General features: G+C 34.5%; 1 protein-coding gene across 2 annotated transcripts in view; it reads right to left on the bottom strand.

The window, feature by feature from the left end:
- Nucleotides 1-23,485, bottom strand: part of LOC139093670 (ubiquitin-conjugating enzyme E2Q-like protein 1) — a 42,091-nt gene extending 18,606 nt beyond the window's left edge. Inside the window, exon 1 of one of the 2 annotated variants that reach the window (XM_070644446.1) lies at nucleotides 23,038-23,485. The gene's annotated coding sequence lies outside the window, so the exon portion shown is untranslated. The remainder of the gene's footprint in view (nucleotides 1-23,037) is intronic. The other variant, XM_070644447.1, reaches the window with a different exon arrangement.
- Between the last annotated feature and the right edge of the window lie 306 nt (nucleotides 23,486-23,791).

The following is a 23,791-nucleotide window of genomic DNA, read 5'->3' as shown; positions in this document are numbered from 1 at the left end:
AATACAGTCATCTCGTCGCCGTAATGGAGTCAATTCAATTTGTGCCGATCGGGATTCTTCCAAATTCATCAAATGATCCATTAGTGATATGCAGGTGCTCTAATGGGAGATGTAGGGATTTAAAGAGTCGATTAGCTAGCATGTCCCGAGTGGACATAGACCCATCTGTCCATGCCATTACCTAGCCCCAAAGTCAAAAAGTGCAGAAATGGTTAAAAATCCAGTCCTAGACAACCGTGTCTCTGACTTCAGATCAGATTCAATGAGCCAGATCCAGAGGTGATTTCCGTCCATTTTTTCGTCATGTCCCACCCGTGTAGTCTGAATACAACGATTTATATATTCGAAATCTGTGGTAATACGTCAGTAAGATTTTGGCATGGTTAGAGTATTTCCGACCTATGTCTGGTATTCGACTAGACATCATCTTGACTTTAACTAGTCATAACACTAGCATGAATTAAACTCTCTATTGCTGCATCAATCTAAACAAAATCATACCCGGATATATTGCATTTCCGCATTTTGCATGATGCATCCGTATTAAATTTCCCATCTCAATATTTTTTGCAATAAAATTGCTTCCATCACAAAACAAATATGTTCCTTAAATGTGTTCCATTGAAAATCAATAAAACCCACGTCATCGACCCTCCCAATAAATCTACACCACTCGTTCTAGCTCAATAAATTTATTTACTACTACAACTTGTTGTAACCACCAAGTAATTAATTTCTCAGAACCCATAACCGCATGAAACTCGACATAATGCTGTAGATTGTTAAGAAAAAACCCTTAAAGTCATTGATATGTAATTAGAGCATTGCGACCTTAAATTTACGGTTCCATTAGACAGAAAAAGGGGAAAAAAGTAAGTAAATTATTTCAAGCGTCTGTCTCGTGTTGCTGACTGTGGCTTAATAAAATCGAAAGAAAGTTCAATTTAATTTGTATCCAAAAAAGATGTCAATATATAGCCATAACATGCTATTTGCTATCATTTTAGAATGATTGCATGATATGTGTATATTTACATCTGTTATTTATAGATAAACTTGTAAGCAACATTTAACCTTAACATTTTAAGTAAACATGACTGTGTTGTCATGAGATTCAAAGGGATTTGTGTATGTGGGATTAAAGCTAAAAGTAAATTGGAATTTTCTAAGGAAATGATGCGCATGAAAATCTCAAGAACATGAGGTTGGTGGACTTTTAAAGGCAAATTGGATATTAAAAATTAATTCTGTAGCTTGAGGAAATATGGAATGAAAAGAATGGAAATTACATGTGACGTATGTAGATGTTTTTTTTAACAATTTCGTGACTAATCCTTCGGAAATTGAATTTTTTTGGAAGAGCTGTGTTGTTTGGTTTAGGGAATTACTAGCATGTACAAGATTAGTAAGCATTGAGATCTAGAAAAATGATTTTAATGGAATTTGAAGCTTAATTCCGAGCAACACGAGGAGAGGGTCCACATTGGAGCTTTTAAGACTCTATTAGTGCTTTTTTACTGGCATCAAATGGAAGTCGTCTCAGTTAGGTCTTTATATGACTGTGAAGCAGGAATGGCTCTTTGACGGAGCCTTACATGCTCTGGACCGAATCCTTATTCATTTATGTCGCTCTACAGCATTTGACGTTCAAGTTTTCTGGAATGACACATCAATGTCATTGAACAGCCGTGTGGCAATGCACTTGAACAGCAGTGTGGCAACTATGTGGCAATGTAACTCAACAGTCTTGTGGCAGCAATATGGCAATGTCATATGGTTGCATTAGAATCTCATGACAACACCACAGCACCCTGGTGGCAATGTTTTACTATGGTGAGAGCCACAAGACACACGGCAATTTTGCATGTCAATCGTCTGTCACATGGCAGTACCACTGCAACTGTCGTTCGGGTTTTGAAATCATCACATATTCAATATTTATTTTTAATCTCATCTTTTGAGCATTGCTTTACAGTTGCTGCTTTCATTCTCCTCTTCATTTGCAAACATATTCATGCTTCCTTCCATTTTCAATCCTTTTACCTCCATACAACCATTCCAATGTATTCATATTCACATTCTTAAATCCCATCCAGACAAGACAGCAACAAAATAACAGAAACAGTTAAGAAGTAAATCGCCTTAAGCAACACATGCCATTCAAGACTTAAAGTCACTTAAATAAAAAAGCCGAAAGCATTCTTAAATTTCAATCGATAACTAAATGCTAATGCTCAAAAGTCTATAAATATATCCGAAAGCTTCTCAGGTTATTTTCACTGCCAGCTTAAAAAGTTGATAATTGAATCTCAATTTTTCACGGTGTGCAGCATAGACATACACAGTGGAATAAAGTCACCGGAGAGACCAAAAACAATCTCTGATAAAAAAAATAACATTTTTTTTTGCTTAAATTTAATTGTTATCGAATTTGGTGTCAATTTCACACAAGCTGATGCAGCTTCATTGATTTTTATAACAATAACAAATAACAGAATAAAGGAACAAGTGCATTGAACAGTGCACAGAAAAAAAATAAACAATGGAATGGAAATTAAATTAAGATAGATGATAGATAGATGAGAATGAGAAGCACCGTAGAGAAATCGTGGTTGTATATGAACATACATGAATATTAATGTAGTTCTCATGCTGAGGAAGAAAGCTGCAAGGATGTTTGTTTGAGGTTATGTCTTATGAGCGCATTTGTGTCCTGGAACTTTGACTTGGTGTGTTATATTTGGTCATTTTGTATCAAACTACGAAACACGATCAGGATCAATTCGGGATTTACCAGAATAGCACAAGATTACTAATCGATAAAGGATCCAGCTCCAGATCAGCGTTATTCTGGCCCGATTCATTATCCAACACAATTCCAGTATGACTCTGACTTTATATCTGATCCGATTCATTATCCTGCTCCAGACAAGCGTGAATCAGACTTGATGCGGCATCTGGCCAGCATGACTTTGACTTAGTTCTTGTTTTGATTTAAAATTCAGCTCCAGACTAGATTAACGCTGACTTGGTGCCGATTTCGATCAAAAATACGGCATGTGATCAGCGTGACTTTGTCATTCTGCTGGATTTAAACCAAATCCCGTACCAAGTCAAAAAAGCTCTGTCTGTTCCCTGTCATGATTCTGTCTTGGTTATGTTTGAGCTGTTTTGATCGATTAACCGATTTATCCTATCAGGGCTAGTACCAAGTAGTGTCCTTTTAGTACTAAATAACTGTTCGATTGAGTCGGCACATCCAAAAATGCTTAAACAAAGAAAATTAACAAATATGCGATCCATAGATGATCTCATACTTGATTAACTCAATAAAAATAGACCTTAGTCAATATAATAAAAATAAACCAACAAAATCCATCTGAAAATTGGCATTATTTTGGATGAAGAAGTCAAGAATGCATGTATGGATGTAAATCACAAAAAGAATGTGAACTTCCAAATCACGTTTTTATTTCCTTCCCATTTCATATTCGACTCTTTCTTTCTCTTTCAAAATTTAGACAGATGTTCGTCATAAATATGAATGTCTCGTGGGTTGTTCAGATATGACGTATGGACAGCAAGTATGAGAGTCGTCAACTATTGGTTTTGAGTTGTTGCAGCATTGAATTTCATTATTTAGCCATCAAAACTGGGAAGGATAAGGCACAGAAATGGTAAAGAATGCAGCCCAGGTCTGGCTGGATCGACTTCTGGCTGTATTCGATTAAATTTAGTCAGAGTTAAGCATGATGCTTGTGCATTCCGTTAAATGGGTTGTAAGCACTCATGAAGACTTCGTCCAAGCTTCGTCAGAGCATTCTCATGTCTAGCTTAGGTCTTGATAGACGATGTTGTGTCGTTCTACTATGTTTGACAAGCTGTGATACCTGTAAACCCTCAAACGCGACATAACATCCAAACATTCCCCTCACTGCCCCTCATGCCATTCTGTTTATACAAAATTCATAATGTTTTGGGTATATTGGATCACTTTGGTGTGTATTGGACTGTAGAATGTATAGATATAGCAACAAAAGAACGAATGAGCAATAGGAAATACCCATAAATTACATATTCTGAACCAATAATCGGTGGAACATGTAAGAGCAAGTATCAGCAGTCAACATAAATTTTTCCTTCATTCCTTTTCCTGTATTAATGTATGGGGCTTCTTCTGAGAATTTTTTAGGAAGTTAGGAAAGCATTTGGTTTAGGATTATTGAGCATATGTTATTGATATATCCAGGCATTGAGTCAGACTAAGGCTACAAAGAATGGAATTGATTTTCTGTCCACTAAACAACTATTTTTGGCAAACACAAAAATTTACACGTAATGCAGGGGAGAAATGTCACAAGCAGAGCCAGTGGTGGGCAACCTGTGTGTCACGACACATTAATGTGACACATCAAAGTGACATGAATCGCATGTCGAGTGTGGTTTTAGTCGAGATGGTCGTCAAGGAGTGCCACAAAAAACATAGGTTGTCCACCCCTGACATAGACATTTTACAAAAAAATGACAAGCAAAGCTAGCAATTTCATGCAAATACGACATCAAAAAGCTGTAAAATAAAGGGCAAGTGAGGAGGTGACTTCAATATCGATTATCAGCATATGAAAAAATAAATATTTTATATTTTTTGAGTATGTGCTATCTCCATCTAATTCATTCAACCATTTAACTAAAAGGAAATGAGTTTGTTTAAATGTTTTAAACAACAACAAGGATGAAAGGAATGGAAAGGCAGAGAAAAAAAATCGATGACTTAGATTTTATGCATGAATGGCACTTGGTTTCACAGATGCAAAAAGAAGAACTTAAGTACGGAGAGAATAACGAGAGACATGAGCATGTGAGAAGGTGAAAGAAGATGAAAGAACTTTAGTTGCATTAAAGCTGAATGGATTTAACTATTGCGGCAGTCACGGAACTTGCTGGATATTCATTTCATGCATTTCATTTCCTATAAATAATGAGTTATGATTTATTTATTGACGCTGACTTGTATTTATTGGTCCAATGAGCAAAAGAGCTTGAAGGTGCTTGTTTTTTATCGCGAAATTATATGAATAACTATATGTCATCCGCAGAGAGAAGCTATTATAGTCGTGGTATGTGGAAATAAGACTGAAGGTGGTATGGGTTTGATGTACTATGTAAACTTCAGTGGTTCGGACTTAGCAGTGCTGTCCAATTTTTTTCGTGGCAATCATAGCACTAACCTGGACACTACTTACTGGAACCATGCTCCGATTTGGAACCTAAGTTCTTACAAACTTAGGTTCTTACAAACTTAGGTCTTACAGACTTTCCATCTGACTCTGATGCTGACCACATTTAATTGATATTATTGCATTACTGTCTACGCCATGTTGCTTTCGAAGCACCAAGACAACCGTAGAATTGACTATAATAGAAAAAAAGAGCGCTTTTAGGTTCCGTAGTGTCATTACTGTACCGTGAAATCATGCTTTCTGTCTGTTTGAATATACCATGAGTCGTAGCATCTCCAAGCTATAATTATACAAGGAAGCATATAAGCTTACAAGTTACGTCCATACATGGACTCCTAGAAGCTTACAGTATTGCTGTCTATCGTTTACTAATTGGAAATGGCTTAAAATGTGATTTCTAATCACCAGATCTCGACGTCGACTGTGATTTTGTATGGAAAAATCAATCTCTACTAATGCTTAACGTTCGAATCTCGTCAAGGTTGTATATTGAAATCACAAAAGATTTCCATGGCCATTAAGAAGCCTCATGGAGCTCGAAGGACATTTGGAAGCCTCACAGAGTTCGAAGGCCATTTAAAATCTATATAGCCTTATAGTTCTGCTGAATTTTGCAAACATATCATCATAAGAGTAAATCCAAAGCAAATAAAGCATATGAAAATTCATCAGAAGTTGAGAATATTTAATAAATTCAATGGAATTCTATGCATGTCATTAAATAGACAAGCTTTTAACTGTCCTTGATATCCTACTCAACATCAAACCTACTGATTCACAACCAAACATCACGTGAAGCAACACAAAATTTTCCAAGAAAAATTGCGCATTTGCATTCCTAACTTATTCCCAGAGAAGCAATAAATTTATGATGCAAACTATTTATCAGAACAACAATTTTTTTACTGTTATTTATGAGATATTAAAACAACAACGTCAGTTACCAAAGAGTCATCAAAAGTTATTAAATTTCAAATTCTATACCAGTGGTGAGCAACCTTGTATACCTTGTGACAGTGCATCTGCGTGACAGTGTGTCTGTGTGACAATATGTCTGTATGACAATGTGTCTGTGTGACAGTGTGTCTGTGTGACAGTGGGTCTGTGTGACAGTGGGTCTGTGTGACAGTGTTTCTGTATGACAGTGTATCTGTGTGACAGTTTGTCTATGTGACGTTTTTTCTGTGCGGAAGTGTGTCTGTGTGACATTACTTCTGTGTGACAGTGTGTCTGTGTGACAGTTTACCTTTGTGACAAAGTGTGTCTTTGTGACAGTGTTTCTGTGTGACAATCCATCTGTGTGACATTGTGTCTGTGTGACAGTGTGTGCGTGAAAGTGCATCTGTGTCACAGTGTGTCTATGTGACACTCCAACTATGTGACAGTGTGTCTGTGTATCTGTATCTGATAATGTGTACACTATTGTGTCGCAGCACAAATGTTGCCCACCACTGTTCCCTATCCCATTATATTCCATTCACAAGCAACTGCCATTGAACTGATGGATGTGAACATTTAGTATCAAGAAGTATCGAAAAGTCATTTTTGTGTAAAATAATTTGCGACATTGTCAAATGTGAGTACGTGACTGAACTTCAAGTCATGTATCTGTCGATTATTCTCTCATTTTCTGTTAGGTGATAGATAAAAGGATCCATGAGGTTCTTTGTGTAGAACTGGATTATTTGCCAGAGTCATAAAAGCTTAATAGTATATCCCTTTTTTTGGGTACGAGTGCTTCCATGTATAATGATCTGATGCTTATTATATTTATAGTAATTATAGCTGCTTAACTAGCTATGAGACATCCAAAAATGGAAAATTTCTTTTAAGCTTTATGTAAATTATTTTTGTGAATTTTCAATTTAAAGTCGAGTGGAAATCTTGTAGCTTCATATCCATAAAAGTACCATTAAAGGAAAATCTTAATGCATAAGGGAAGCTTAACATCCATAAGAGAATTGGAAAATCGCTTCTTTGTTCCATATTCCCTTAATCGTTAACAGTCACCGACATTGTTGCCGTATGTCGCACGTAGTTTCAATTGTAAAATGAAAAAATAAGAAATTTAGTCTTCGAGTGGCAATAAAGGAACAGATAAGAGGAGCTTTGCGACAGTTCAACATCATTCTTTGTCTACTACTCATCTTATTGCTTCTTTTTACTACGCAGTTTTGTCGTATTTTTGATGCCAAATGTGTTGTTGTGTTCATTAAAGCATGTCTAGCTTATTTTAAGGGATCCACAGACGCAATGAGTGAAAGGTTAGATAAATGAGTGAATTATTTCGATATCGAGGAACTTTTTGGGAGCTGAAAAGCAGTCAAGTATGATTTGTATTAATTTTTACGATTGAGTATTGGTTTGATGGCAATAAACAGGGTTGGTGTGGCTGTATGTTTCCTGAATTTTAGAATGTGTCAATATCTCGTTGTGTTGATGTCTCAGTGTCTTTGTGTCTCAGTGTCTCAGTGTCTCAGTGTCTCAGTGTCTCAGTGTCTGTGTCTCAGTGTCTCAGTGTCTCAGTGTCTCAGTCCCAGTGTCTTGATGTCTCAGTGTCTCAGTCTCTGTGTCTCAGTGTCTCAGTGTCTCAGTGTCTCAGTGTCTCAGTGTCTCAGCGTCTCATTGTCTCAGTGTCACAGTGTCTCAGTGTCTCCGTGTCTCAGTGTCTCAATGTCTCAGTGTCTCTGTGTCTCAGTGTCTCAGTGTCTCAGTGTCTCAATGTCTCAGTGTCTCAGTGTCACAGTGTCTCAGTGTCTCAGTGTCTCGGTGTCTCGGTGTCTCGGTGTCTCAGTGTCACAGTGTCTCAGTGTCTCAGTGTCTCAGTGTCTCAATGTCTCAGTGTCTCTGTGTCTTTGTGTCTAGATGTCTCGATTTGTTTGTCTTAGTTATTACTTCAACAAGCCATACCCACCACCAAGATACCAACACTGTCCAAATAAATTTATTTAATTTAATGTCAACCCTCTTGTAATTTTTTAGCCTATAAATCCTCGTATTAACTTTTTCGGTCAAGTGTCCCATAAAAGGTATAAATTAAATCAACGTACTGTGCCGTTTTAACAAAGCGACATTCAATCTCCAAACGTCCTCTTATCCAATTGAGACTCAACACAAAAAATTTCACATAAAATTTAATATCTTATGAGACAAATGACCTTGATCACATTAGAACAGAATGTCGCATGCTTTGAACTGTGACACTGAATATAATTTATATGATTTTTATTTTGTTCCTTTAATGGAATGTGCTTGAATGGGGAAATAACAAAAAAAAGTTCAATAATTCAATTTCCTCTGACAAATAATTCACTTTTTTATGAATAGAAAGGAACTGCGAAACGATGGAAACAAAAGCAGATTTAATTTGATTGAATCACAACAATACGCGTGCCTGTTTCAATGAAAATTTCCATTTATTCCTTGTTTATTGTGCGTATGTACATTATATAGACGATATAAAGGAATTGAGAATAATTCTCAAGGATTTTTCATCATTTGACGGCTTGCTTTTATTGACTTCCATAAAAAAGTTGACTTGAATGCTGAATATTCTCATGTATTACTGTGGATTGTTTTGCTGGATCTTCTAGAAAGTCGATGAAAGCTTTTTAATGGTGTTTTTTTGATGTCGTGGGCACTCGTGACTATGAAATTTTATTAAATCATGGTCAAATCTCTTTGTGGAGTCGTTTGGATGTTACGTGACGTTAATAAGTGTTTGGGTGTTGGGTATCGAACCTACGACTCAAAAGAGTGATTTAGATGTGGTCTGTTGCTTAAGTATTCGTCAAGAGGCTTTACATTTGTCCTGACAGATTTGTCTTTATATGGCTCGATACCCCAGGCACAACACTAGTCATAATAGCCCCAAGAGGATGAATCGATCCTGTTTTCCGAGTCCATCACTGATCTAAGGTCATGACTTCATAGGATATACCCAAAATGCAGCTTTTAATTAGCAAACCTTCAAAATTAACAAATTTGATACAGAAACTGTTGTATTGTTGAAAGCCATGAATCACAGTTGATCTGTATTTCCAGCAAAGTAAGCAATTAAGCTACAAACTTAAAAAAATGCCAAAATTCTATGATTCCTCACTAAAATAATTCAAGGACAAATTGAAATTCAGACAATGATATGCAATTCATCTCCACATTCAGTTCCTAAGTTCCTCTCATCATATGACAAAAAACTTTACAATAAATGTTAATGATATTTTCCGACGATCAACGAAAAAACATCCAAAAATATCATTTTTATTCCTTCCAATTTCCATCTCATTTTTCATTTACCCAAAAGCAAGCCTCACCCAAGCACTCTTAAAGCTACAGTCAAGAAGACAACAACAAAAAAGACGAAGGAAATTTTTTTTTTTATCTAGCATAATAAAATTTGATAATTCATGTCACCACATAAGCATTGTAAGCTAGCAACAATGGGAGGCCCTTTTCAGCACAAAAATATTCGTGTTTTTGATAAGGATTGAGTGACACTTTTGGGATGAGCTTTTGACTTTTTTTCACTCTTTCTCTCTTTGCATTGACGTGAAGCATAAAGGAGGTGAAGTGAAATTTTAAGCCTTCTTTTTATTGTGAAATTTCCATTTTTAGCTTAAATTTGCAGACACATGGAAATTTTAGGTCTGAATTTTTGGAATGAAATGCAGAACTCGAAGTGGCTCAGTTTGAATGACATTAGGTATGACATCGTCTAGTCCAGTTACTCAAACTATATATGTCTAACGTCAGCTGCTGTGTCACGATACAATCTCTTGTGTCGCAACAAACTGGACACAACATTACTAAAGCAACCATTTTTATGTCTGAGCTACTTAAGTCATGTCACTTTTATTGTCGTTTGGTATTGTAAACCTTTGTGACAAGCTGATATCATTGATTCAAATTGACCATTTCTAGAGCTTTTTCCATTTATGTCGCTCAGAAATGTGTCAAATTGTACAAGGCTCAAATCAAACCATCCATTTTACAGAACCAAGAATGCGTCCCATTCACAAAACATCAAACAACATTCTCAAAAAATTACCCCCAATTTGCCACGTGTTCGTATCTATGTGCATATATGAATATATTGAAATAATAAAAAAAAAATTCAGAATTGTGTCAGCAAAAATTTTATTCCTGCAATTGCCGCGCACTAGGAAGTCCTTTGCTACATTTATCATGTCACATTTGCCATGCCACATGCACATTATGCCATACATGTGCCACGTATTTTATTGTGTTGTCAATTTTTTTTGTACGTTTGACATGAAAATATGCCAGTTTTATTATGCTGAATGACAGAATAAAATATAATAATTTTTTTTGGTTGTTAGATATTTAGTGAGTGCTGTTGAAAGGCTTGATGAAAGGAGTTATACATTTTTCACCATTAATTCATACACTTTAAAAGCCATCAATCATGTTTATAGAAAATCAATTTTTCTCCCTGATCCTCTGCCGCATTTTCTATTTCTACCCTTTTTTTTGCATAATCATCATCACTATTATCATAGTCAATGTGACTGCTAATTTCATTTTTTAAGCATAAAAGAATTTTTTCATTCGTCTAGTACAGTGATGGGTAACTTGAGTGTTGTGGCACAGCTTGGTGGTTGTCGAGTGTCAATTCACGACTAAAACTGCATACGATATGCAATTTATGAAATTGTCGAGATAATTCGACCTTGCACTACTGTGTCATGACAACATTGCTCAAACACAGTAGTGAACTATTTGTGTGTCGCGTTGCAGTAGTGAGCAACTTGTGTAGCTCGGTACAGTAGTGAGCAAACTAGTGTACCACGTCACAGTAGTGAGCAACATGTTTGTCATGACACAGTAGTGAACAACTTGTATGCCACGGCACAGTAGTGAGCAACCTGTGTGTGTGCTATGGCATAGTGGTGAGCAACTTGTGTCTCACGGGACAGTAGAAAGCAAACTTGTATGCCACGGCACAGTAGTAAGCAAACTTGTGTGACATGACACAGTGGTGAGCAACTTGTGTGCCACGACATAGTGAAGAGCAACTTGTATGTCACGATACATTAGTGAACAACTTGTGTGCAACGACACATTAGTGAATATCTTGAGTGCCATGCACAATGGTGAGCATCTTGTGTGTCACGGCACAGTAGTCAGCAACTTGTATGCCACGACACAATAGTGAGCAACTTGTCTGCCACGGCACAGTAGTGTGCTGCCAAAATTGTTTAAAAATACCATGAACCCTAAGTCGTGTGCGGTTTCGCTCGACGCTTACCACTAAGCTGTACCGCAAAAAATACAAGGTTGCCAACCACTGGCCTAACAAAAAAACATTCCCTTCCGTAACCCATTTTTCCAAAGAAAATAATTGAGTCATCATTATTGAACATTTTTCAACTCAATATTTGATGAAAAAAAAAGGCAAAAAAAAAATTTACTTCGTCTTGAGCTTTTTGCTGTCGAGGAACAAATATCTTAAAGACGGCATTCAATGTTATTCATGGAAAAAAATTCTCGTTCGTAATCATTATAATGAGAAATTTTTTATATAAGGAAAAAAAAGAAGGATATACATTCGTGAATGTTTAATCTTTTATGTTGTTGCGAGGAGTGATAAATTTTTGAGCTTTTGAAAATTTCAGAAGCAATTTTGTGGTGCTGAATGCAAATTACTTTAGAATTAAATTTATTCTTCTTTCTCTGATTTACTTTATTGCTGCTTATTTATGTTTTTTCGGAAATTCTGATTTGATTTTTTTGAAAAAGCTTTCAAATAAATTGGATGAAAGCTCATTTTGAAAAAGCTCATTTTTATCATGGATTTTGAAAATACTAAGCTACATAGTAATTGAAGGATCGAGTCGATAAATACAATTTTCCTGTATGTATTATCTGGAATTGGTAATTGACAAGCGGAACCCAATAAGAGAACCAGATTCTGGCGGGGGATTCGATCAAAATTGATGTAAAGGGTTAGGAAAGTAAAGGTATGATCGGAATCTTACTACTTCTAAGGTAGTAAGTCTAACATGTTGCTTTATCCGATCTAAATTTGACACAATATTAGAGCCTCGCCGACCTACTGCCCAAATTTGGATCGATTAACAGACTAGCCCTTTATCCTCATTATTCAGCAATAGTCGACCTAATGTCGGATTTTCGACCGATTAACCGATTGTGCACAGTCATTAGACAGCGATAGGATCAGTTTAGAGCGACATCTGAGGGAAGCCATGGATCACAATTGATCAGTACTAAGTTGAAGTCTACATCTGCAATTACAGCATCTCCTAAACATCATCATAGTCAAACGACCAATCCAAAATATGGAAACTTTCACCAAAATCAATGCCATAACAGAATCTCTACCTAAATACAGTCAACACATTAATGAAAAACCCCAAAAAAAGTCCTCATTGCCATTAACAAAATTTCCAGAAGATCATGTTTATTTAAGAGCATAAAGGTCACTCGTGCCAGACCTTCTGATTGTATACATACAAGTTTAAATGACATAATGATGGGTATCCTTGAACTTTTTTTTTTGGTACACAAATATCTTATCATTACCATCACTTGCCTTAAAGCTTCATCCCAATAACTTTCTATCATTGAATAAAGTAGCGTTCCTCCTTTACTTCCCATAACAATGAATTTTTTATTCTTCTTGTTTGGATCATTATTTTTCTTTTATTCATACATATTGCTATATAATCTAGCGGATTCTACTCTTCCTTGTCATATCCGGCTTAGAAAAAGCAAGAAGCAAACTTTTTTTCTGTTCAGCATAAAGGAATGAAAAATTTTCTTTCAAAAACTTAGTCGAACTTCCAATCTATAAAAATATGTGATTTCATTTCTATTATGTCATGTCACAACATCTGTCAACGAACTGTAAGGATGTTTTTACAGCTATCATGTTAAACAATAATGATGTGTTAAGCTTCTATATATATTCTCATCACTCTCAAATGTAGGAAAGGTACGGGAATGTTAGGTAGAATATTTATCGTATTTTCACGTAACTAAAAGGGTTCTCATATTTTTCTATTGAATTCTGTAAGCTAGCATCCATTTGGTGTCATTTTGTTTTGTTCAATAGTCCAGAGTATAGTTGCAAAACAGGTGCCTATGAAAGGCATTGAAATTATTGATCATTTATATGATTTTTCTTACAAAACCATACAAATTATCAAGAATTTGTACGGTTTTTACCTGTTACAGGCAGGTGTTTTGCAACTCTGGTCCCGAGTAATGCATAAGTTACAGATTTTATGAGAAAAATCCTGATTTTACAATTATCCAAATATTAGTGGTGGTCTGACAGAAATAAGTACAATTCCGAATAAGGGATCTTGAGTGGGACTCGAACCCACATCCAACGATTTCCACATGTTTAGTCGCATGATCCTACCACTGAGCTATTGGGGGTTATTCGATTATGTGGCAAAGTAAGACAATAGTAAGAATTTGTAGACTTTAATGTCAATTTCCTTAACTGACAGTTAACAAACTCATGATCAGACTCAGTTTACAAAATATACTCAAATATGCAGATCAACATTCATCATAAAAGTTCGAAAGACTTGATAGCGAGCCTTAGTCTATCCTTAGACTATCTCGAGCGAACTGTTTTAATGAACAATATTCATTCAACACATATTGCTTCTCGATCTATTCTAGCTTTGTTCACAATAGCTCTTTTCACAATTTAATTGCTGCAGCTGTATATTGTTGTTAAAAAAACAGTTTGTTCAAACTATTTGCATTTTAATTGACTTGTATAATGATTTTGCAGGCACAACTAGTTATTTTAATGTCACGGATATATTTTTATATACTTCAGAAAAATCATAAAAAGTGAAGCTTTTTGAATTTCTATTCACACATGAAAACTTTCTATACCTTCAACCATAATATGTAGCAGGAAATGCGTCTTATTTCCTCAACATATACATAACCTAACTATTCATACCCAGCATGATTGTGTTGATTTTTTCCATCCCTTTTCATCCATTTATGTTATTATTTTATATTCTTGTAGCTTATTATGTATTGTGACAGGTAATGTGATACAATACCAGTTCCTCGTCGTTGCTCCCACATTCACACATTAAATAAAGTTTTTTTCAATGTTTACGGAAGGTCGCAATTAACAAAGTGATTCATTAAGAAAACATGAAAATGTTTTGTAGTTGGAGAAAATGAATGGATATTGTACATAATCGTCTCTATTCTTCTGTATATCATGCTACGGACATGTCGAAATTAGCCGTTATTTTTCGTTTGAATTTAAAAATAACCGTCAAATTTTCACTAATTTTAGTTAAATTTCACTGAATAACAAGGTTTTATTGAACAAATCTTGTTTGTAGATCAATCTTTAGTTAAAATAGATGATTAATAAAGTTAAAATTAGACAAAAATATGCAAAAAATTTCAAATTCGACGCAAAGACGACTTTTTTCAAAAATGTCGACTTTTTTCGACACTGACATGTCCGTAGCATGCTGTATATCAAAGCTTCATGTCGGAACCTTAAAGGCTTCGTGTCGGAACCTCCAAAGCTTCATGTCGGAACCTTAAAAGCTTCGTGTCGGAGCCTCAAAAGCTTCATGTCGGAACCTCAAAAGCTTCATGTCGGAACCTTAAAAGCTTCATGTCGAAACCAAGCATTGGTGTCGCTCGGATATGCATATAAGCATGACAATATTAAATCTCAATGGTAGACACATGACATGAAATTTATGTCAAATTTTTCTTGTTAATTTTGCTTTTGACAAATGAGAAGAAAAATCAATTATGAACTTATTTTATTGAAATAAATCGATTTTCTTTGTTGTGGATGTGAAAATTGTTTTATATGGAAATGAATTAATTAAAAATTGATTAAATTTGAAAGTTTTAGGAGCCAAAAAAGCTTGTAAATAGCAAGATAGGAAGGAATAATTAAATTCTAGAAAGTTTTACATGCTGAGTTGCTTAAAATTCAATGAGTAAAGGGAATGTTTTTTTGTTAATTGGGTAGATGGGAACTGGCAGTTGCATAGTTAATGAACTTTAGGAACTTGTTTGGATGATGAAAGTTAAGCAATTTAAGGGAAAATTGCTTATTTGAGTTTAATACAAAAATAACGAATTTTGGATATTTGAATTTTAATTAATTTCGTAATTTTCTCACAGACATTCCACTAGTGACAAGGATTAATCAAAGTTCAAAACATTGAAAATTCCAAAATTTAAACTAATTTAAAGATTTAATTAATCCACAACACAAAGCAACCATAGAAATTAAATAAATAAATTCCATAGAATTCTAGGTAAATTAATCTACAACAGACATCAAAGGATGGTAAAAGGATCCAGCAAAAGCTTAATTTTCTCAGAAAGATTAACGAAAGTTTAATTCAATTTTAATGTTCTTTAATTCTTTTTGCCTTTTAGACTGTCATCAAAATGAAAAATCATGTTCATAAAGGAGAATACAAAAAGTCATCAGAAAAAATGTTCTTTTCATCCACGACAAATCAGAACAAAAGTCGCCCACACATTAATCTACCTCTCTCGAAATTCAAAGGATGGCTTTCGTTCTGATACGGGTCGTATTTTTTGTGTCTAATGATGTAATTTATCTTAGGAAAATGTTAAAAGTACCTGTGTTATTTAATGAGAGACTTAAGCGCAGTTTGGTTCAGCTATTAGTATTTTGTCCAGCATAAGTCATTTCTGGATCTAGAAAACAAGATCCAGTAAGGTTCAAGTCATTTCTCCGAACTAAAAAACAAGATCCAGTAGATCTAAGTCACTTCGCCGACCTAAACAACAACAGGAAGGTCCAAGTCACATCTCCGACTCAAAAAACCAGATTCAGTAAGGTTCAAGTCACCATACAAGAAATTTATGAATTTCAACATTTAACAGAATTTCACAATTCAAATCTTTTACCGGTAAGTAAAAAATTCAAACTTTGTTCAGGAAACAATGCAAAAATATTGAAAATAACTCTGAAACACTGAAAAAACGTGTTTTTGTTTACCAAAATGAAAAATTGTTAATTATAGTATTAATGCGTTGTTTAAAAACTTTTAAATGCCTGGCGGGTCACTAACTCGATAGAACTGAACTAATGCTTCAAATCCTAGCTTTCTACGATGTCTGGTTGGTAAGATTTCAAGCCTCATTCAACCAGTCATTCAAAGTGAATTTAAAATCTTCATTTTCTTCAAAAATGCGCTTAATATTCGGGTATTTTAAGCACTTTTTCTGGGTGCTCTTACAATCCATCCAAGTACATATCTCCATTTAAAAAAAAGTAATTAAAATTTAAATCCCTTAAGAGAATTTTCTTTATTGTTCTTGAATGAATCTTTTGTCATTGTTTCTTTTATTGTGTGGGAGACATTACAGCACAGTCACATCTGAACAAAAAAAAATCTACGTGCTTTCAATTATTTCACATAACAAATATAAAAATCATTTCCCTCCATCACCTTAGTAACTTTAATTCAATTGACGTCAATCTAGTTGTGCTTCTCATACCGAAAAAAGGGAGCATGTAGCCATAAAAAATTTTCCAGTTTACAATTTCAGTCAATGAGAATCTTCCAAACAAGCGACTGAGAAAAAAAATATATTTTCTTGTCAAAGTTTCTTGCCTTGCTCGTTTCCGAAAGAAGAAACTTTTTTTGATCCTAAATTGCTCCAGGCCAAAAAATTTTCGTTCTTTTTTTCACTTCCAATAAACTTTTTTTCTTGTGCTGCTCGCAAAAAAGAAATGTGGATGAAAACTTTGAGGTCGCTTTTTAGCCGCATTTTCCAGAAAGGACACTATTGTCCACATTTTGTCCGTCTGTCCGTTTGTCTGCCGCTCAAAAAGCTTTTGTCATTTTTATGACAGAATTGAGCTCTTTAACATAACTTTTATTGTCCTGATTCTGTACCGGAAATATGCACAACCGTCGGTCACGAGTGACCACGTCTAAAACTAGTCTCATTTCTTCTTTGAAATGATGAGCTGGAAAATTTTCTTTATTTTAGCTAAAGCTTTTGAAACCTTTTCCTTGAACGAAGCAAAATCTTCTTCAACTTACTCTGGGGGATCCTTTCTTCCACATACAATGGTTATTTAATTCACAATCATTGAGCTAGAAAGAAATTTTTTATTTTATTTTGGAGGAAAATGAGAAAGGAATTTCAACAAGAATTGCTTGATTTTACATCCTCTGAGAAATTTGAGATGAAAGGAGATTTGATGATGAAATGAGACTTGGTAATTATAATCATTTTCTTCTTTTTTTTGGAAAGGATGCTTCCAAAATTTTAAATTATTTTATTGTCTTAGGGGTCGTTCATTTATTACGTAACGCAAAAAGCAGGTTAGGAAGAAATCAACAAGAAGATACAGAAGACGAATTACGGTTGGATTATGTGAGTTTTAAGACCTTAACTAAGGATCACAGTTGATCTGTGCAGCCGGAGAAGTAAGTAAACAATAAGATACTTTTACTGCTTATTTTACGAGCCCAGGACTTTGAATTGTTCTGTGATATTCTAGAATCCGCTGAGAAGTCGAAATCCTGGCGTCTAAACTGCTACTCAGCAATCTTTTGTTGTTCCTGAATAGCTTTAAATTTAAATAAAAAAAATAAATCACCCCACCCCCACTCAAAAACCAGCTTCTCCATGCCCCAGGCTTTATAAATATCAAAACAGATCCATGACCTTATTGCCTAAACATTAGCAGATCTAACAAACCATTTCATTTCTATGTCATAAAAATTGTATACACAATTTATGAGTTTACCATCTAAAATGCCTCTGAATAAAATTGGAATTACATTAAAAAAAAGTAAATTTCTTTATAAATATTTCATTTCCAATTTTTTTCTGACTCTCATAAAAAAATATGTGTAGGACGTCAAAATTTCCATTTCCTTTTGACTTCCAGCTAACTAAAAAAATGAAATAATAAGAAAATTATTTAATTTCCTTTGGAACAGAGGTGGACAACCTGTGTGTCGCGACACATTTTGGTGGTAAGAATGTAATGCAGTGTTGGGCATCCTGAGTGTCGCAGAACATAGATTCTTACTACTAAGTGTGCCGCGACACAAAAGGCTTACCACCGATGTATGCCGCGGCACATTTAGGCTAACCACATGTGTGTCGCGGCACATCGAGACGTACCACACGTGTGTCATGCCACATCGAGGCTAACCACATGTGAGTCGCAGCACAACGAGGCTTACCACATGTGAGTCGCGACACATTGAGGCTTACCACATGTGTGTCGCAACACAACGAGGCTTCAAGACTAACAAGGTGTGCCGAGAAACATAAAATGTTGTCCACCACTACACTAACAAAACCGCACAAAGCATACAATTCATGATATCATTCAACAGTGTGTCGCGTCTCACAAGTTGCCCACCACTGCATTAGAATTAGAATCTCATTATTTTTTGATGATTATTTTTAGACAATGTTGAAATAAATTGAAATTTTCATACAAATTTGTGATAGAAAGAAGAAATTTTCATGAATAAAATTTAACACTGGAAAATTTTTGTTCTATTGACTTCGTGCTGCATATAATATTAAATGAACACATTTTTTCCGAGGGTATTGTAGGAAGGAAATTCCACATTATCGTATAACGACAAAAAGTTACATGGAATTGTTTGTGAACGCTTATCACCGTTGATTTATGGAACATTAGCGTTGATTCTTTACCCCAGATATCCGAGATACAAACATAAAGTATCATCGAACATCCTCCAAGCTTTAGTCCAAAATCTCATGTTTCACAACAAACAAAATATTTTGGGACTTTTTGCCCTCTCGTGAACTAATTTGTAGGTCAGCTGCAAAATGTTCAGTTCGAAATAATTAGTGACTCAACCCTCAATACCGATATAATCATGTCAAGCACGTGGCAAATACAATACAAAAAACTTTTGACTCTAAAAATATTTTAATATAAATCAATCACGGAAATAAACAAGAACAAGAAGTTCCTCATTTCACTTTTTCCCCCTTTTTTTGCTAGCTTATTATATGAATTTGGAATGAGATGTTTGGAAACAAGGAATAGAGACTAAGGACGGAAGTGTTTTCTGTTCCGAACAGGATTATGAATAGCAGTTGTAAATGCACCAGGGGATTAGCCAGGAATTTTGCAAAATAGGGAAAAGAAGGAGCATCCCAAAACCTGAATAAGTCTCTTAAGGGCAATCTGATGTCTTATATCTTACGTTCAACAAGACAACGTGTCGGCGCCCTAGCTGCAACATTGTGTTGCTCGGTTTTGAAAGTGCTTTTGAACTTTAAGCTTAAACTCAATTTTATCTTGATGTCGACTAAGATATAACAGAACTCAAAGTCGACTCCAGCTCTACATTGAGTCGAGTCCACTTTTTATTCCAAAATCCGAGTCAACTTCGAACTCCTGGTTTAATTTGTATCGACGTCACAGTCTACTTAGTACTTTCATCAAGTAATGTCTATTGCTTAGGACTATTTCCGAGAAAACTAACAACATTGTATTCTGACATAATATTTTTCCGTATTTCTCAACTGTTAAGGATTCTTACATATTGCTAACGGTGATTTTCAATAGAAATGAACTTTCAATTTGCGTAATGAATAATATTTTTCATGAAAATTGTATTGACAAGTTCCTTCCAAAAACATCATACTTACTTACTTAGTTACTTTGCTTAAAAACATCATAATGCCAACAAATTGTCGTAATAATAATTTGTAGACGTGAAACCATAGTAAAATTGAAACTTTTTTTGAGTTCATTTCTTGAAATTACTTTTCCATGAAAGACATGACGTCTTTTGATATTGAAGTAGGTCATTTTGACATCTTAAGATACATAAAATATTAAGTCATTGTTGACAAGAAGAAGCACAAAAGTGAATTTAGTGTTGTCTGTCGAACCTTCGGTGAATTTCTAGATTGGATGTTAAGAAATTGACATAAGAGTCCTTCAAATCAGAGTTGCAAAACAGGCCTGTAACAGGAAAAAACTATACAAATTCTTGATAATTTATATGGTTTTTCTTTCAAAACCATACAAATTATCAATTTTGAAAGAAAAGCCATACAAATTATCAAGAATTTGAACGGTTTTTGGCTGTCACAGGCACTTGATTTGCAATTCTGCTTAAAATTCCGAACTACAGAGGCGTATAAGAGAGAATATGTGATTTGGGGATAGAATCAGCTTCAGTTATTGCTGCAATGAGTCTACATGCAGTTTAGCTTACAAAGTATCTTGAAGCAAGTTACGACCCTTCTCTTCCACCACCCTTAAAAAGGGATACGTAACTAGTGAACAAGCCTTAAGCCCGGACAGCATAACGTGTTCACTAGAGAGCCGCTACCTAATCGAAATTACTGTAAGATGCAAAATTCCACAATGCCGACATCATGATTGCTAATTTGGCATCATGACAAAGTCTGCTGTATTTTTGTGCTGCTGTTCTTTTCTGCCTTGCTGCTGCGTCCGTCAAATTTCGGGAAAATTCCCGTTTTTTGAAACCCTTTGATAGAGTCAAAAAGTGCGATTTGCTGCATACTGCCGCTCGAAATCCTCATTTTTTCACTTAAATTCCCTATAAAATTTCCATACCTAATTTCTCATTCTAACATCATCAATCTAACATAAAACCATCCACACAGCAATTCAACTAAATACTTGAGAGTATCTTTATCTTATTTATGCAAACCACACAACAATCTTTAAAGTTTCATGTCGCATCAATATTTTAATATTCAGAGAATACTCATGACACTTTCTCAAACATATATACACAGTCTATATGCCTTGAATAATAATTTCTTTTTTTATTCCAATTGAAATTTCTTCCCTTATTAGTATTGATTTTTTTTTGTGTGATGTTGTGCCTCACTTCCTTCATTTCTCGGTGTTTGAATGAATGGAAAAATTCGGGGAATGAGAAATTTTTTTTAATATGATTTACACATTAAAGCTCCTCGCTTTTCGAGTCATGAGATGAAAAATGATTGTTTATCTTGAGTTTTTCATGATGGAAATTAATTCCAACTGCAATATGAGCCATAATGTCTTGACACAAACAAGCTCTTTTATATATTTTTATTGGATTTACTGAGAATATTTTTTTTTATTATTTTCGCTTATTTTTGTCGTCATTCTTTTGTGTTGGATGTCGCTTAAGTAATAAATTTTGGCACCCAGAATATATATTTGTTACATAATTTTCAGACTATGAAAAGGAAAAACACAGGATGATGACAAAAAAGAAACTCGTAAGCGGAAACTTTTAGTGAGAACAAAAAAAGGAGAGGATATGAAGGTGTTGACTCAATCTGTGTATATTATTTGTGATGAAAGCTTCGGTGTAGAGTTGAAGGTTTGAGTGATTTTGAACTTGGTTAAAGGATATGATTTGTTTTTGGATGCTTTTCAGCTTTATCCAGAGCTTGAAATTGCCTTGAATTTTAAAAGGAGTCTAGTCGACTGTTTCATACAAAATTCGAATCAACTTCGAGTTCTGGCTTCAAAGAAGTCTTAAAATCTCTGTGACGGAGCCTTAAGATCTCAGCGACTGAGTTTTCGTCATTTATGTCATATAATGCTAGAAAGGATCCAGCCTTATGAGCTGGAGATACTGCGATTAATAACCTAAAGTACCACATCCTTTAGAACTACAGTTTATAATGGGATCCAGACCACCTGCAAGCTTTGCACTTTGAACTGAACTTTGTACAAAGTCACGAGTAAGTCATAATGATGTACCCTGCAATGTATCCAGTTACAATTCGTGTGTGCAATATTTCTTTAAAAAATCATCCAGATATTAGCAAATCCTTTTTAAACTAACAGTGGAGACTCAGTATGTGCCAGACACCTTAAAACTCGACACAAAAAGAATTTAGATATAGCTTGGGATTGAACCTAAGACCTTGTACGTAAAGCCAGTTAAGTCTTCCATTTAGACCAATTATGCCGTTTCACCGCATTTATGTCGGTCTGGTATTTTTTCTTATTTTGGTCCTTATTCCGTTCTGGCTTATTCTAACAAAAAGCGGGCTTTAGTCATTAACAGCAACTATTTTTCAGCAATTAAATGACTAATTTCATCTACTAGGCTGAATATTTTCAAGAATTTAGAAACCATATCGAATTCAGATCTAAATCCCAATTAATTATAGTAAGAATCTTCTTTCCCCTTAAGTATTGAACATCATTTATAAACACCGCCATAAGAAAACTAAATTTGAATAAAATTCCGATTTTTAAAAATTGTCATTTCCATTCCAAAAATAAAGAAACGTCACATTCAAGGGATTTAAGTCTAGACATTCAACCAAACTGAAAGCTATCATTTGCCAAACTCGAACAACGACGAGTATCCAAAAGCATAAGCATCACTAGCAACATTTTAAATTGCTTAGGCTTAGGTATCTTCATAATTATACTAAAGTCAGTGATTTTTATAATTTTTATGGCATATTCATTAAGATGCTTTGAATATGATAATTTTATGCTATCTTTATAGCACTGAACCATAATTTTCCTTTTCTAGAAATTATTCGAATAAATTACGGAAAATAAATCAAAGATTTTTAAAAAGAAGCGGATGAAGAAATTAATTTAATAAATCACAACGGACATGAAAATTAAATTAAGAACGCCTAGGCTGGAGATGGGGAGAAAAAAGTCTTCATTGTTTGTCGATGAATATTGATGTTCTTTACATTCCAACTCATCCCTAATCACAATTTGTCGTTAACATTTATTATCTTTTACCGTTATCACTTGACACTCACTGCGCAAATTCTTCTTCTGTTGTACAATTCACCAAAAAAAAATATCCTTCAATTAAAAAGTCCTTGCTATCATTGAGCTTTCTTTTTCTATTCCTTTATATTCTTTCGTCCGATTGTATTTCAAATAACAACACAAATCTCTTTTTTTTACTCTCCTTTTTTATTGTTCCTTCTCTTTTATGTTATGTATCTTCTTGCCCTCATCAAAAAAGAATATACACATTCACTTGATTCGCTTCACTTTAGCACTATTGAGAATAAATTTCCGTTCTTTATTTCTATGTTTTTATGCATGTACTTTTTTTTTAAAGCAATTTATATTCAGTGATACAAGAGAATAAAAATAAATTGTTTGTGCTTTATTGTGTGAAAGGAAAGGAAAAGTGAAAACTAAAGCATGACAAAAAATTTTTTATCGATGTTGACGCGGTAAAGTTTTTTGGAAAACTGATGACTTTTTATGTACAAACTGAACTTTGTAGTCCTTTTAATAAGACATTTTCCAGTGAAACATTCACAATTTTCAGTCAAACATTCACAATGCTCAATGAAACATTCAGTTTTGTTTTGAAAACATTCAAATTGTTTGTCATAACATTCATAATATTCATTAAAACATTCAAATTGTTCATCGAACATTCTTAATGTTCATTAAAACATTGAAAACATCAACAATTTTTATTGAATCAATCTCAATGCTCACCAAAACATTCATATTATTATGAAAACATTAG

The sequence above is a fragment of the Chironomus tepperi genome, unplaced genomic scaffold (genome assembly GCF_022539635.2).
Source record: "Chironomus tepperi strain 1889 unplaced genomic scaffold, CSIRO-AGI_Ctep_v1 contig_337, whole genome shotgun sequence".
NCBI lineage: Eukaryota > Metazoa > Arthropoda > Insecta > Diptera > Chironomidae > Chironomus > Chironomus tepperi.
The sequence above is the reverse complement of the archived record's forward strand: the minus strand, read 5'-3'. Positions and strand labels throughout refer to the sequence as shown.